Source organism: Cydia pomonella, chromosome 8, assembly GCF_033807575.1.
Source record: "Cydia pomonella isolate Wapato2018A chromosome 8, ilCydPomo1, whole genome shotgun sequence".
Lineage (NCBI taxonomy): Eukaryota > Metazoa > Arthropoda > Insecta > Lepidoptera > Tortricidae > Cydia > Cydia pomonella.
Window position 1 is genome coordinate 20,285,334 of NC_084710.1, and position 18,016 is coordinate 20,303,349.

Genomic DNA, 18,016 nt, shown 5'->3' on the forward strand with positions numbered 1-18,016 from the left:
GCGAGCTAATGATCGTCCGAATGGATGTCATTCGATACATAAAAGCTCTCTATAACATCATGATCATATAAATTCGATCCCCTGGCTTTTTCCCTATTCGGGGTCAGCCCTCCTAATACATTTGCGCCAGTCATGGCGATTCTGAGTCAGTTCTGGCGTTAAGCCCATCGTCAGCATATCATTGTTAATATTCCTTGTCCAGGTTGTCGGTGGGCGGGCTCTTCCCGTCCTCACTTCATCTATGGCCAGGACCTTTCTGGTCATAAGATCAAGGTCTCTGCGCATGACGTGGCCATACCAGCGTATATATTTCAGTAAAGTTTTTTGTTATTAATTTTGTTTTCATTATACCTTTGGTAAGATTTTAATTTGCGCCAGTCATGGCGATTCTGAGTCAGTTCTGGCGTTAAGCCATCGTCAGCATATCATTGTTAATAGTCCTTGTCCAGGTTGTCGGTGGGCGGCCTCCTCCCGTCTTCACTTCATCTATGGCCAGGACCTTTCTGGTCATAAGATCAAGGTCTCTGCGCATGACGTGGCCATACCAGCGTATTTATTTCAGTAAAGTTTTTTGTTATTAATTTTGTTTTCATTATACCTTTGGTAAGATTTTAACCTGTAAAAATATAAAGAGAATGTCAGTTTTCAATTTGTCCAAGGTTCTTATTAGTCACTAGTGCCGTTGATTACCAGCCAGCTTTGAGGTCGGCCTCGTTATATTTTCTCATTAACGGCGCACGGTTTCGCCAGCCAGGTTCAGCAAACGGTGGAAAAAGTACGTGAAATGCGATGTTTTAGGTAGCTTTTTACTTGCAATATTCTATGGAGGATGATTTTGGATTAATTTGCCCTGGCGATGTATTATTTTTAACTTATATCTATATATCACATGATATTTTTAACATAAGTTACAAGAAACATACGTTTGTACGAACCGGGGTTCGAACTAATGAGTTGAAGCCCCCATGGGTCCTTTTTAGGGTTCCGTAGCCAAATGGCATAAAACGGAACCCTTATAGTTTCGCCATGTCCGTCTGTCTGTCTGTCTGTCCGAGGCTTTGCTCCGTGGTCGTTAGTGCTAGAAAGATGAAATTTGGCATGGATATATAAATAAATAAAGCCGACAAAGTCGTACAATAAAATCTAAAAATTTAATTTTTTTAGGGTACCTCCCCTACACGTAAAGTGGGGGTGAAATTTTTTTTTCGCTTCAACCCTAGAGTGTGGGGTATCGTTGAAAAGGTCTTTCAAAACTAATAGGGGTTTTCAAGAAACATTTTTTGATAAAGTGAATATATTCGGAGATAATCGCTCCAAAAGAAAAAAAAATGTGTTTCCCCCCCTCTAACTTTTGAACCATAGGTCCAAAAAATATGAAAAAAATCTTGGAAGTAGATCTTAAGAAAGACATTAAATGAAAACTATAGCAGACATGATCAGTTTAGCTGTTTTTGAGTTATCGCAAAAAGTTTCCACTTCATAGTAAAAAGACTTACTTTAATTTAATTAGGTTCTGATTATGCAAAGGACAATGGGCACTTTTGTATGGGGAGTGTCCCATGGATGTATACTGTTGAGACATATGTCGTTTTAAAGCTCTTAATCGTAGTATTATTTTATTGTATGGCACCAACCTTGGACCACTTGCAGGGACCGAGCTATATAAAAAAAGAAGTTGCGCATATAAGCAGTTATATTTCCTTATACGCGGGATATAAAAAGTTTTAGCGTATTTTATTCGAAAGAATATAAAAAATGCTTTATGTTTTTTGTATCAACACCAATGATAAAGTATTTAAAGGGACACAATGTACAGTTTTAAAAAATCGTCATTCTAAAAATTACTTAATACACAGCGAAATAAGAGTGTATACAAATGCCATGTATATCATGTGAAAAGTATTTTTATAAGCTATTTTTCGTATAATATAACTGGGGTCAAATCGTTGCAGGGACCAAAATAAAACCATTTAATGAGTTAATTAATTGTAGTTAATTACGCCTTAACTTTTCTACTCAACGCCAGATGTCGCTCTAAAGCAAAATTCTACTTGACGTAAAACATTTATACATAGCGGTAATCTCGTCAGTCTTACTCCATCATTTTAAAAAGTATAGACTAGTTTATGGATTTCTAAAGTTATGTCAAGATGACTCTGAATGTAATATTGTCAACAATAATTGTCAAAACACGCAATTTAAAATATTCAACATTGTAATTACAAAATAGTATATTTCTAATACGCTATAATTTTCTCCAATCGAAAGGCACTCCATTCCATTGATCTCAGAGAGTATGCTCCTTGATGATCTTCACTATTCATGGGGTAGGTAAGATAAAAGTATTATTTTTTCTCGTATAGCTGCTATATAGCGTTCGACTCCATGGAAAATAAAGGCTCCAAATTATATAAAAAATGTAGCATATATACAAAGTGCAATTTAGATAGTATTCCAGAAAAAAATGCGCTAATGTAAATGCTGAAAAGTTTCCTATCGTATTGTCGAACAAATTCATTATCTACTTCTGATCTACGCGACCTTAGAAGTTTGGATTGTCCTACCTAATCATTTTACATTTTATTGTTTTCAGAACAAGAATTATTTTACTTCCCACTGTCTATGTAAGGGGACTTAGAGCGGATTCATACTTTACTATACGTGTCGTGTCGAATGATAGTCCCTATGTCAGTTTCTCCAATTCTATTTTGCGTAGGATAAGTTAAAAAAATAATTAAAAATATGTGTTACCGTATTTTTATTCGTGAAATGTTACCTATATTTCTAAGTTAATGATTGTACTATACTTCCAAAAATATGTCTGACAAACATTTTACATGAAAGCCATTTTTCCACGTAAAAATCAACTGTTATAGGGACCATCTTTTGAATTTATGATAATTTATTCATATTTTAATGTATTCGGGTAATATTGCAGGCATTATATCAGCACCAAATAAATGCTGTGAACCAGATATATAAAGTGTTTTAAGTGGCGAATAACGTTTCCAAATCGCATTTTCTTTTGACATATCTTTCTTTTTTCTTTTTTTTTGCTCTTTTTTTCACGACCGGTTTGGCCTAGTAAGTCGATGATCCTGGGTTTGAATCCCGGTAAGGGCATTATTTGTGTGATGAGCACAGATATTTGTTCCTGAGTCATGGATGTTTTCTATGTATTTAAGTATTTGTATATTATATATTATTATGTCGTTGTATGAGTACCCACAAAACAAGCCTTCTCGGCTTGCCGTGGGACTCAGTCAATTTGTGTAAGAATGTCCCTATAATATTTATTTATTGTTATTATTATTGTATGTCCAGTAACAGAACTCCCCACGAGCACTCGGGTGTGTAAGGTCGCTACTCCCCAACTTATTATAATTGTTATTACTTTCAGCATTTTTAAGTTGTTCATCGGACACTGAGGCCATTGAAGTTTCAAGCTGGCGGCATCAAAATGGAGTACCTAGGTACTGTTTCAAATAAATGGGTGGTAAGTAAATACATTTGGTGAAGTGGAACTGCTGATGTTGATCAGAAACGGAACTCTTCCACGCGCGTGATTTGTCTTCTTTGTTAAGTTTGTAGCGAGTAAGTTTCAAGTACCATGGTTTTTAGGAACCTTTGTGTCAAGGTAAAGGTCTGACGATGGGTTCCATGAGGAAGCGAGGGAACACCTCAAATCTTATAGGCATATAGTCATTTTGGATTTTCATCAATACCTTAAGCTTTTTCATTCCCACTAGTGGCATTTAATGAAGTGGAACTACTGATGTTGACCAAAACGGAACTATTGAACGCGCGAGATTTTTCTTCTTTGTTTTTTTTTATGATATAAGAGGCAAACGAGCAGACGTCACACCTGATGGTAAGCGATTACCGCCGCCCATGGACACCTGCTAAACCATAGGGGTTGTAAGTTCGGTGCTGGCCTTTAAGATTGGAATACGCTGTTTTCTTAAAGTTTTAAATGTCGTATTGGTCCGGAAATACCGCAGGCGACAGATCATTTCATAGTTTAGCTGTATGAGGCAGGAAGTTTCTAGAGAAATGCACAGTTGAGGACTGCCAACCATCTAAGTGGTGAAAATAAAAATGTTGTAGCGTAGAGCGCTGACGAAAAGAGGCGGCAAGGATTAATCCGAGCAATTCGATGGAACACTCGCCGTAATAGATTTGTCCTGATAAGTTTGTAGAAATTAAGGTTGTTAAGAAACATCTGTGTCTAGATCCAGGTCTGATAGATACCTCAAACCTTATAGAAATACATATAGTTTTTTTTGGACTTACATCAATAACTTTGGGCGTTTTATTAAAAAAAAGCTACATTTAATCAAGTGGAACTGCTGATGTGTTCCAGAACGGAACTTTTCAACGCACACGTTTTGTATTCTTTATTAAGCTTGTAGTGAGTAAGGTTCTTAAGGTGTACTTAATACATCAATGTCCAGTTCTGATGATGGGTTTCATGAAGAATCGAGGGAATTCCTAAAATCTTTTAGGCATACATGTAATAATTTCTGGGATTTTATTCACATATCAAGCATTATTATTAAAAAAGTGTCATTTGACTAAAAGTAACAGCTGATGTTGACCAGAATGGAACTCGCCAACTCGCGCGCGATTTGTTTTATTAGTTCAGTTTGTAGCAAGTAAGTTTTAAGTATTAAGGTTTTTAGGAACATTTGTGTCAAGGTAAAGGTCTGATGATGGGTCCCATGAAGAATCGAGGGAATTTCTTATATGCTATAGGCATATATGTAGTACTTATTGGATTTTCATCAACATATTATCAACTTTTATTCACAAAAGTGACATTTGATGATGTGGAACTACTGATGTTGACCAGAACGGAACTCCAACGCGTGCAATTTTTCTTCGTTAAGTTTGTACCAAGTAAGGTTCTTAAGAAACATTTTTGTCAAAGTACAGTTCTGATGATGGGTTTCATGAAGAATCGAGGGAATTCCTAAAATCTTATAGGCATACATGTAATAATTTCTGGGATTTTATTTACATATCAAGCATTTTTATTAAAAAATTGTCATTTGACTAAGTGTAACAGCTGATGTTGACCAGAATGGAACTCGCCAACTCGCGCGCGATTTGTTTTATTAGTTAAGTTTGTAGCAAGTAAGTTTTAAGTACTAAGGTTTTTAGGAACATTCGTGTCAAGGTAAAGGTCTGATGATGGGTCCCATGAAGAATCGAGGGAATTTCTTAAATGTTATAGGTATATATATAGTACTTATTGGATTTTCATCAACATATTATCAAGTTTTATTCACAAAAGTGACATTTGATGATGTGGAACTACTGATGTTGACCAAAACGGAACTCCAACGCGCGCAATTTTTCTTCGTTGTTAAGTTTGTAGCGAGTAAGGTTCTCAAGAACCATTTTTGTCGAAGTACAGTTCTGATGATGTGTTTCATGAGAAAGCGACGGAACTCCTCATTCTCCTCAATTTTTATAGGTATATAGTAATTTTGGATTTTCATCAATATCTTTAGCTTTTTTTATTCACATTAGTGGCATTTGATGAAGTGGAACTAGTGATGTTGACTAAAACGGAACTCTTCAACGCGTGAGATTTTATTCTTTTTTTGTTTGTTGTGATATAAGAGGCAAACTAGCAGACAAATCAACTGATGGTAAGCAATTACCGCTGGCCATGGACATCTGTTACACCATAGGGATTGTAAGTGCGGTGCCGGCATTTAAGATAGGAATACGCTCTTTCCTTAAAGTTTTAAAGATCGTATTGGGCCGGAAATACCGCATGCGACAGATCATTTCATAGTTTAGCTGTATGAGGCAGGAAGTTTCTAGAGAAATGCACAGTTCAGGATTGCCAACCATCTAAGTGGTGAAGATATAAATGATGTAGCGTAAAGCGGTGACGGAAAGAGGCGGCAGAGATTAATCCGAACAATTCCTCGGAACTTTTAAGTTTGTAGAAAGTAAGGTTCTTAAGAAATATCTGTACTAGACACCAGTGTCTAGTGTCTAGGTCTGATGATGGACACCTCAAACCTTATAGAAATACATATAGTTTTTTTTTTCATCAATATCTCTAGGTGTTTTGTTTAAAAAAAGTTATATTTGATCAAGTGGAACTGCTGATGTTGTCCAGAACGGAACTTTTCAACGCACGCGTTTTGTATTCTTTATTAAGCTTGTAGCGAGTAACGTTCTCAAGGTGTATTTATATCAATGTTCAGTTCTGATGATGGGTTTCATAAATAATCGAGGGAATTCCTGACATCTTATAATTTCTGGATTTTTATTTACATATCAAGCATTTTTATTAAAATGTGACATTTGACGAAATGCAACAGCTGATGCTGGCCAAAATGAAACTCGCCAATTCGCGCGCGATATGTTTTATTTGTTTATTTTGTAGCAAGTAAAGTTCTTGAAGACATTTGTGTCATAAGGTCTAGTTCTGAGGATGGGTTCCATGAGAAATCGAAGAAATTCCTCTAATCTTATAGGCATACAATACATACAGTAATGTTTGGATTCTCGTCAACATATCAAGCTTTTTTATTTAAACAAGTTAGTGATATTGACCAGAACGGAACTCTTCAACGCGCGCGATTCTTATTCTTTGTTAAGTTTGTAGCAAGCTAGGTTCTTAGGAAACATTTGTGTCAAGGTCCAGTTCTGATGATGGATTCAATGAGGAATTTTGGATTTTAAATCGATTTGAATTCACAATTAGGAGGAATTGAGCATTTTCGTCAACATATCAAGTTTTTTTTATTTGAACAAGTGACATTTGATGAAGTGAAACTGCTGATATTACTGAAACTATGCTGAAACTGCTGAAATGGAACTCTTCAACGACAAGTATTTTACCTTAGGCGTTTTTTTTTATTTTATTTCGTTTATAGCATGTAAGGCTTTTAAGGAACATTTGTGTCAAGGTCCAGTTCTGATGATAGGTTCTACGAGAAACTGAAGGAGCTTCTCATATTGTATAGGATAGGCATACATATAGTCATTTTAGGATTTTCATCAATATTACAAGCATTTTTACTCAATAAAGTGACATTTGTTGAAGTAGAATTGCTGATGAAGAACGGAACACCTCAACGACTTCCAGATTCTTTATTTTTATTACTCTTCTTTCTTTTTCATTATTCTTAGAACAGGTATTTCTACGAAGTGAACCGAACTGCTACTATTAAAAGTAGGTAGGTAGGTAGGTTAAATAGGTTAAAACTGTAAGGATTATTATGTATAAGTAGTTTCTTTTAATTAAACATAGGTAAGTAATTCTATTTAAGTATAAGTATCTTTAAAAAAACATCAATCGACTCTTATCTGTCACTAGTTCCAGTTTCAGAGTATAAAATCCGGGTACACAGCCACGGCTAGCCGGGTAGCCAGACAGTTCGAATACGGACAAGTTATTGTGAATAAAAAATCTTATCGTCTTGCAAAAGTTAATGTCATAAATGTATAGGTTTCGAATACATGAATATAAAGTGAAAATGCTGGTAAAAGTATTAGTTTTTATCATTAACCATTTTATATCCCAACAAAACTGTTACCCTTACAAAAATAAAATGCTTTCATTACCTAATGTAGGTTACGTTAGGTAATAAATAAATAAATATGTAGGGACAATCTTACACAGATTGGCCCCAAACTAATCAAAGCTTGTGCTATGGGTACTAGGCGACGTTAAACATACTTATTTAGATAAATATATATTTACGTACATACATAGAAAACACGCAAGCCTTAGGAACAAATATCTGTATTCATCACACAAAGAAATGACCTTACGCGATTCAAACTCGGGACCATCGGCTTCATAGGCAGGGTCACTACCCACTAGGCCAAACCGGTCGGCAAAAGGTAAAGATAATTAGGTAAAGACAATGAATAATTAAACGTATTATAAATTGACACCAATATCCATCAAATAGTATAACTAGGTATGCTAAGAGCGGGCTTCAGGCCATTACGTCGCACCTTTAGAATTAAATTAATTTGACTCAAAAAGTACGACTACTTTATATATGTAGTTTGGTAGAACAGTAAGAACTCACTATATGTGTCTCTTTTTCATGCGGTGAAATCCCCCCCACCCGGAAAGGATAGCGACGCCCATTTTATCGACTCTCGAGTCGACTCCAATCTGATACTAATAGTAAGTAAGTACTTACTTAGTAAGCAAATTGTAGTAGTTATCCCTTCTTAGTAAAATGAAGTATTGTAAAGATACTACTTTTTAACCGACTTCAAAAACTTTTTTTTTGTATATATGTTAAGTAAGATCTTCGTCATTTCTGAACCAATGTTGAAAATTAGTTATCGTTTGAAAGTGGGTGTATAGTTCCAAGATGGTCCTATTTTTGACAAAACCACGAGGAATTAAGGGAACTCCCCAAATCTTATAGGCGTTTTTTAGTTTCATCAACAGACCAGGCATTGCCATTCAAAAAAGTGCTATTTGAAGAAGTGGAACTTCTGATCAGGACCAGAAAAGAACTCTTTAACGATGCGTATTTCACGCTAGACGATTTGTCTTCTTTGTTATGTTTGTAAAGAAGCTACTTGCTTAACGAGGTTTAAGGAATATTTGTGTAAAGGTCTAGCTTACATCATGGGTTCCATGAGGAATTGAGGCAACCTCTCAATTCTTGATGGAACGTAAAACTGTTTATTGACATAATTGTCGATAGGTATCCCATCTGCTCTAATTTACCCCACTTGAAAAAAAAGGTACTTACATGAAAAAAAAAACTTCTCTTAAAAATAGGAAACCGACTTCAAACATAGGTATTAGAAAACATTACAAAAACTGTTATTGTATTTTCAGAAACCATACGGAAATAATGAGGATGCATCGACATAAGAAGAATCGAACATGGGCATGATAAAGTTCAAGAAAAAAGCAAATATAATGTGTACTTGTGTGTAGTCAATGAAAGTTGAAAAATAAAGCATAATTAATGGCCATAGAATACAGAACCGATACACGAACATTAAGACTATTTAAAATAGACATATAGGTTGATCGTACTACTCGTACTAATGTATATCTTTTGTTCAATTATATTATTGCATTAAAGTTAGATTCTCTAGATATATATTATTCATAGGTTCTGTATTCTATACGAATTGTTTCAGTGTAATTATTGTACTAAATACCGTTGACCGCCTGTCAACAGTATTTATTTCTACATTACTATCACAGAAGATTTTAGGCCCTACCGTACAGTTTTTGAATTAGTATTTACTATGGACAAATATAGCGAAATGTGAGTTTTTACCTAAAATATCAATCTTTTGTGAACGTCGTGTAGAGTATATACCGCCTAAGACTGAAGTAGCTACGCGGGTTACGTTTTAAAAATAGAATCGTGTTCATGGTCGGCCCATGGTAAAAATAATTAGGTACCCGTAGACCCGCTGGTGAACACTGTTTATGATAACACTTAAATAAATAAACCCCGTGGACCCACCAGGAGAACATATTGGAGAGATTAGAGATAATACACCGCTTTAAGGGCGGTCGCACTCGGCATTGACATCTGGCGTCTAGATGGCGGGTGGACCTCAGCGAATTTCAAAGAAATATTTATAAACATCCAATGACGTTCGGCTCGGACACCAGATCCAGATCTAGATGGCTCGGATTCCTGTGGAGTCTCCAGGTTCCATCCTCTCCACGTGTGAGTCCTAGGATTTTTCGCGCTGCCAGACTCCGATGACTCGGGCACGTAGTCCAGATGGGTGAGGATCGTGCAGCCTGGAGGGCGTACTCTGAAGTTCCAAATGGCCGAAGACCGTCTAGACGTCCTAGGTAGGTCCCGCTGGAGAGACGAAATGCAAAAAGACCTTAGGCTACGTACGCACTAAGCGGCTAGCCGCGTGCGGACAGCCGCATGACGGTTAAGAATGTATGAAACCGCAACCATAAATACTGAACGCACTAAGCGGTCCGCCGCAACCGCACGCGGCTGGCCGCATAGTGCGTATGGGGCCTTAGCGAACTCGGCGCCGTCGACTAGATGGAAACGGTTTTGGACAGAGAAGCATGGCGGTCTTTGGTGTCGGAGGCCAAGATCCACTTCGGGTCGCTGCGCCATAGCAGTAAGTATTTATAAACATACTGTACCTTCTGTGTACCTAACCCAAAACGAGATATTTAAGAAAAAGTCCACCCGCCATTCTGACGTCAGGATTGCGGTTGGACCTATGAAATCTTGCATTATACCGCACTAAAAGTATGCAGTTATATGGTACAGTCGCCATCAGATATATCGGAGTGGCCGAGGTGCTCAAAGATCTCTAAACACGCACTCTAACCTCTTGACAGTAGAGGCATGTTCAGATATTCGTGGGTACCTTGGCCGCTCCGATATATATGATGGTGACTGTACCTTCAGTGTACCTCTGTAAATAGAAATAGAAACCGGTGTACCTCTCCCCAAAACAAGCTAGGCTAAGCTCATGCACAATATAACTGCATACTTTTAGTGCGGTATAATGCAAGATTTCATAGGTCCACCCGCCATCCTGACGTCAGGTTGGCGGGTGGACCGTTTTGTAAAATATCTCGTTTTGGGGAAAGGTACACTGGTTTCTATTAAAGGTACACTGAGGTACACAGAAGGTACAATATGTTTATAAATATTTCTTTGAAATTCGCTGAGGTCCACCGCCATCCTGACGCTTACCATATATCTAAGGACCGACCTTAGGGGCAATAACGATAGTGCTAGTTCAGTTGTGTCATTCACAAATTCGAGCCAATCGTGCTGTCTAACGCAACTAGATGCGATTAATCGCGTGCGTAATGCGAACTCATCAACCAATCACGTTGTGGTACTTGTGGCGTTAGACTGCACGATTGGCTCAAACTCGTGTGCGTAACACCGCTGTACTGGCCCCATTCTTATTGCCCGTAAGGCCCGTCCTCAGATATATTATGTCAATGACACAGTCGCGATTTTAAAAAATCACATCGCTTCTGCTACCAAGTTGTTGAGCATAACGTTTTCCTATCCATAGGTTCCATCTGTCCAGTAGGATCCACCATCTCGATCCACCAGATTGAAGAGATTGTTACTTAACTGATGGATCGAGATAATGAAACCTACTGAATAGAGCGGGTCGATTGGATATAACAAAGTACGCTTATATGAAACGCTACTCCGGTGTGCGAGTGAGACAGTCAGGCCAATTTGAACTTGCATTTGACAGAAAACTGTCTCCATCAAACGCTACCAGTTCCATTGCCGGCCTCTTCGCTGCCTTCTATAGTGGTTCAATCTTACCTTGCTTATGAATAAAAAGGGGCGTGCACACCGATATTAGAGTAATATTGGAATCATATCAGTTAGTTGCGGGCGTCTCGCTCGCACAAATACATGCGTATAAGTGCGAAATGAACGCACGAATGACAGCTAACTGGTATCATTCCAATATTATTCTAAAATTGGTTTAATGTCAGTTGCACTTTCGAATTGGCCTACATAGCGATTTCCTTAGCCTGCACACCGGATCGGCGTGTGGGCCGGCATCTAGCTAATGTAAAGCCACCTCATTAGGTGCTTTTAGCCTTTTGAACGGCAAGAACACCTAAAGATGTGGTGAGAGAAAGCCGCGCGTCCCTCATGCACTGCACTAGCTTTACAGCTTGCATTGCGACCAATGTATGCCGCTCACCGCCCCGCCGGTCGCGTGGGTCCAATCCGCGACCCTAGAAGACGTACTTTACATATAAACAAGAGCACGCGAGCATTTTGCGAGTTATGTATGTGTACTTGTGTTATCTAGGCGCACAAACGGTTACAATAACAAGAAGTGTACACCGCGTGTGCAGTCCAACACGGGAGCACGGGTGCGATTCGAAAATAACGCGCTAGCGACGCATTACGACATTGATGCTTTACCATTTGAACGCCATAAACAAAAACGTTACTCACACGCCAAGGTCACGGGCGCAAGTGAGCTTGAAAGTGCATGAGTATTACATTAGGGACTTTGACAGCGATTATAACAGCTATAATCATTAATGTGTTCATGGCCCTTAAATCATGTCTAGTGACGGCGCCTTTAGGTGTTCTTGACGTTCAAAAGGTTAAGGGCGTTTGCTAGCTGGCGCTAGTGCACGGAGCGGGCAAACACGCGCAGGTGCCTTTGTAAGTAAAATCAGTCGCACGCGTCCGCGCCAGTTAGCGTTGCTGATACTGTAAGCCGCACGCTCGCTCCATGCACACGCGCGACGTTGCGGACGCCCTATGCCCTAAACCTTACTTGAAAGTGTGAAGGTTACTCTGACAGCGGCTATATCAGCTATAATGTATTTATGACGCTTTGAGCATAGCTAGTTAAGACGCCTTAAGGTATTCTTGGCGTTTAAAAGGTTAAGGGCGTTTGCTAGCTGGCGCGAGTGCACGGAGCGGGTGCACGCGCGCGGGTGCCTTTGTAGGTAAAATTCGTTGCACGCGTCCGCGCCAGTTAGCGTCGCCAGTTACTGTTTTTCGTTAACCCGCTCCAGCTAGCAAACTAATCGCAAATAGTCCGAGATTGGCGCAATAACCATGCATTACCTTATCTGGATCTGGATGCACCTATTCACCAATGCTTGCTTTAAAGTAACTTGTCGACTCGTCCTGATAATATTTGTGCGACCGTGAAGAAAATCTATGCCGTCACTTATTTTTCAATTTATATGAAATAAAGATGTTAAATGTATTCAAAAGTTTTTTATTTAATAAGGTATGTATAAGTGCTCTGTGCATCCGCACCAGCTAGCGGTGCCCTCAGCAAACCAATCGCAAATGGTCCGAGATTGGCGCAATAACCATGCATTCTCTTATCTGGATCTGGATGCACCTATTCACTAGAAAATGTATGCCGTCAGTTATTTTTCAATTTATATGAAATAAAGGTGTTAAATGTATTCAAAAGTTTTTATTTCATACGTATATATAATGGAACGAAATACAGCTACTATCTTAGCTTGGCAAACAGTTAAAAGTCGCTGATGCTTGTAATGTATTCACTGCGTTAATTTTAGGTTTAAGATTTTTTATTCTCACTAAGAATTTGACAATTCACTTACATGAGAACTTAAAACTACACAATTTAATCCTGCTTCATATGGCAAACGAAGGGAACGTTGCTTTGAACCGCGACGCAATCTCAAATGTTTCACGTTTACACAATTTTCCTGCAGAGAGACAAAACAAGTATGTACATAGTACCTTTTTACGATTTATTTTATCGTAACATATAAACTTAGATTTATTTTCTTGCTGCTAATTATGGTACTCCATAAATACATTTACTTACCTACTTATTGCTTAGGAATCTTATTTCATGTTTAATAATAAGTTTATATAACGTTTCTAGCGGTACATAACGCGAACTTTAAAAAATATAATGCTTTTTCTACCTTTATCACTCGAATATGTAAGAGCAAGAGAGATAAATAGACGACACTTACTCGTTCAAGGTAACAACTCGTTTTATTGTCAAAGTTCCGAATTAAACAAACTTATTCTTCGGTGACATTTTTAAGCGTTTATAAGCGACTATACGGATCCAGCATTTGCCCCTCATTCGGTTCTCCTATTGCACGCAAGATGTCAGTACTAGAGAGGATTTGAAAAATCATAATTAAGTAGTTTAGTGCCATTTATTGAGCGGTAATAATTTAAAAAAATATATAAATTACTTTTTCATTATATTTCAGGCATGCAAAGTGATGTAAATGATTACAAAAGTAACTCTATATGAATGACATTTTTTAGTTCCAGTTTACGCCGCAGCGCATGATCAAAATTATTAATATCATCTTCCCTGGACACTTTCGGTCTTTGGTGTCATACAAGTAATTAATGCTTAATTGAAGACCTTCCAAATAGGATATGACTCAATTGTATATACCACTAGTAAAAATTACCCAAACGGCTACCAAGGCTCCATCTAGTGCCAGGTAGAACAAACAAAGCGGCATTTACCACACTTAATTAACGAAAAAACTAGTTTTATTACCGCCCCTGCAAGGATTTGAGTGCAAGTATATATATATTAAAATACCTTATAAAAATGTCTTTTAAATGATATATATGGCTTGAGTATACAAGCAAGTTTCAGTGTTTAATAGCAGTATTTTTAATTCAAGCATATGTTTTATCAACTAATTCCAGCCCTGTACGTACTTAAACGTAAGTAGTGGTAAACAGAAATCTAGAATTTCTCATATTCTTTCATACAAAACACCTAACAACCGGCTACATAACAAGTACTTTGTAAAACAACCGTTTATATTGGCCACTCTTTTTTTTAAATTGCTCAGTCCCTGCAAGTTATCCAAAGTTGGTGTCATACAATAAAATAATGCTAAGAGTAAACCCTTTCAAACGAGATATGTCTCAACAGTATACATCCATGGGACAAATTGCCCATTCTCCTTTGCCTATTTGTTTAACTCGCGTGAAAGGTACCGTTTCATCCCTTGGTTAACAATTTACTATACTTTAAGCTCCAGTTTAGCTTATTGTGACGGAAGAGTAACTACGGAACCCTACACTGAGCGTGGCCCGACATGCTCTTGGCCGGTTTTTATTATATATTACGTCGGTGACAAACAAGTATACGGCCCGCTTGATGGTAAGTTTTTGTATGGACCTGCAACTACAGAATAAAAAAAAACCTTATAAATTGGATGATTCTAAGGAAAGGGATACCATGGTATAAAAATGCTTAGGGCATCAATGTATTATAAATATCATAATCCACTACTTTCAAATTTATTAAAAGTAAATAATGACAAAATATCTCGAAAATCTGTTGAAAAAGAAGTCTTGTAGAGGAGAATTGCAGCTTGACAACCGGACTCATATAAGTACGATAGCATTATTTGCTGAAGCTGAAACAGAGACCCTTCGCAACAACCTAGGTACCTGTAATTAGCAAATTGAAAGTTGCACAACGTTCTCAAAAATTCAGGAGCATTCTCGCAAGTTTCTGGAAACTTACACGATAATTTAATGCAAGTTTCCAATCAGAAAGATTCATTAGGGGATTTTTCAAAAAAGGTTTTTTTTTTAAATATTAATCACATGTATTTATACGGAAATCGCACACCTACGGATTTTGCTTTCAAGCGAATATAGCTCTTATCATATATGTATTAAACCCTATCAATATTAACATCATTTAAAAGCACAAGTAATAAGCTTTAAAACATGAATATAGCATATAAAATTACATTTGTGTGCTGGTACAACGGGTCGCTTAAAGTTGTTCGACGTAAAATAAATGTAAGTGTGACGTGCGATGTGTGAGATCAGGTATTTTATGCAGTTTTCGGGCCACAGATTACCAGTTCTCCGGATGATGTTAGTCTGTCAGTCAATCGCAAAACGTCACACACTAACAGTGGCATTTCAGGTTTCGGCCTGACGACTGATACGAACCGAGAATGTGTGGCCGCTTGACGATTCCGGTCAGCGTCGACAGATATCGGCCGGACAGTCAGTCCGTGGTCTTGGGGAGAAAACTGACGACTTTCAACTGCTAGTGTGCAGTCGCAGAGGTGGCAGCAGGCCATTGCTGTCAGGCAATAATCGCTGTGTGTAGACGTTATTGGCCTAGGACGGCAGGCCGCCGGAACAGAGACTGCAGGCGGACTGGTAATGGGTGTGATCCTTAACACTTTGAAGTTTATACTTATAATGAGTATGTTATTATCAAAGCAAAGTAAGAGTTGAAGTATATATTTCATTATTTTACTGCATAAAGTGCCTAATGAAATTGTCTTCTGCGGAATTGTTTCTGATGCTAAAGAAACCAGGAAAACATCTATTCCCGCCCGTATGTCAAGATTTCAACAGCATAACGATAACTTTTCCAATTTATCTTGTGAAGTTAAATCATTATTTAATTAATATAAATTTGCCCTTAAGTTTCCGTCCTACGTTCCGCAGCGCACATCTAGACTAACGGATAATTAAAATTAATAAAGATTGATGAATACTTGTTTTTAAAGAACTCTGTGAATGGTCGATTAAGGAAGTGAGGTCTTAGGGTTAACTAAGGATGCACAAATGTTTGTAAGTTCCATAATTGTTAGAAGATATTATGACGTTGACTTGGGCGATGTCACCTTAGATAAAATTATTGATGGAATGCTTGTAATTGCGACTACGAATGCCACTTATATTATCAAGGAAATTGTTTACTGTCAGAGCCATCGTCACAGCAATAGGTACCCGGGGGTAGGAGGCCCGGATATGTCCTTTTATCAAACTATGTCCAAAAGCTCTCTTACCTCTGTACGGAAACTGTCAATCTCATCTCACTTTGTGTGGTAGGGCACAGCACAGCGGATTTCATTCCAGATCTAGAGCAGAGCCCAACTGGAGAAATACCCACCTTACAGAAAACCGCAGCCAAATAACACTAGACCCTACTCATAGTGTTGTGTTCTTGCCGGTGAGTAAGGTCACGAGAGCTCAACGAGGGTGCGGAGCGTTAGGATCGGCAACGCGCATGTAACTCCTCTGGAGTTGCAGGCGTCCATAAGCTACGGAGGCTGCTTGACATCAAGCCGTATGCTTGTTTAAATCTGTCTAGATAGATAAAGATAAATACATAGAAAACGTCCGTAACTCAGAAATAGACACACAAATAAATGCTCTTACCAGGAATTCGAACCCAGGATCTCCTGTTTCGTAATTTAATTCTTTAATCTTTTTATCAAAAATATTAACTCCAACCAATGAAAACAACCAACCAGAAAAGTCAACTTTGCCAGAAAATTATTAGAAAAATCATTTGGGATTCTCCGATAACAAACTAACAATATTAGTTTTATACAATACTCCTATCAATCGAATAATGATCCTCATCTTCTTCTTCCTCGCGTTGTCCCGGCATTTTGCCACGGCTCATTGGAGCCTGGGGTCCGCTTGACAACTAATTCCAAGATGTGGCGTAGGCACTAGTTTTTACGAAAGCGACTGCCATCTGACCTTCCAACCCAGAGGATAAACTAGGCCATGTTGGGATTAGTCCGATTTCCTCACGATGTTTTCCTTCACCGAAAAGCGACTGGTAAATATCAAATGATATTTCGTACATAAATTCCGAAAAACTCATTGGTACGAGCCGGGGTTTGAAATGAAATAATGATCCTCATATAGGTATTCAAATATTAATTTCACCTGACTGACAGTACTATTTTACCCAAACCTCCATCCTATACAAAGTCTACGTATAAATCAAAAAGATGAGAGCAAGTGATCCACTTAGCGCTAAAACAGCCTAACTTAAACATGGTTGTAAGAAGGTTACGCCCTTTTGAATTTGAGAAGAAAAGCGTTAACAGTGAACTATGGAGGTAGTAAATAACTCAAAGGGATGTAAATGCTGTGCTTATTTTAGAAACGCGTCATATTCTGGTGAAATATGTAAGTATTGACTTTTTTGTATTGGTGTTAAAACTACGTAAAAAGGATAAAGATAAGATAAAGATAGTTTATTATTCAAGTAGACATATTACAATGCGCTTATGAACGTCAAATAAAGCTACTCCGGCTCTAACCCTACACCTCTGACCCGAGAAGATTTAAATCCCCCCTCAATTGTAGGAGGGTATCCCAATATGGACCGGCAAGAAACTCGGATAATTTTTAACATGGATTATTTTTAAATAGTTTAGACCTAAAAGGAGCTTGCGGCACGACCTTGGTGTCTCTGGAGAGGTTAGCCTAATCTTGCGATGTGTAGAAGAAGGAGAGGGGGGCCTTTGCCGAGCACTGGGATGTGGGATACATTAGGCTAACAAATAAATAATCAATTATTTCTGTACATGAATCTTAGCAATTTGTTGAAATAAATTATATTACAATCAATCAATCAATCACTACGCCAATGTAGGGAATAAACATGAAGGTAACGTATTTTATGTTTACAAGCTATTTTTAAAGTAAAAAAAAAAGACAAATCTGTTAACCTCAAACCCAAAAAC

The 18,016-nt window shown here is 37.9% G+C and overlaps 1 protein-coding gene and 1 long non-coding RNA gene across 2 annotated transcripts in view; both read left to right on the forward strand.

Moving 5' to 3' along the window:
* Nucleotides 1-18,016, forward strand: part of LOC133520818 (uncharacterized) — a 117,583-nt gene that overhangs the window by 78,435 nt on the left and 21,132 nt on the right. The window lies entirely within an intron of this gene.
* Nucleotides 2,096-14,237, forward strand: LOC133520819 (uncharacterized). Its single transcript, XR_009799810.1, has 2 exons — nt 2,096-8,174; nt 8,843-14,237. It is a non-coding gene; the product is annotated as an uncharacterized LOC133520819 (long non-coding RNA).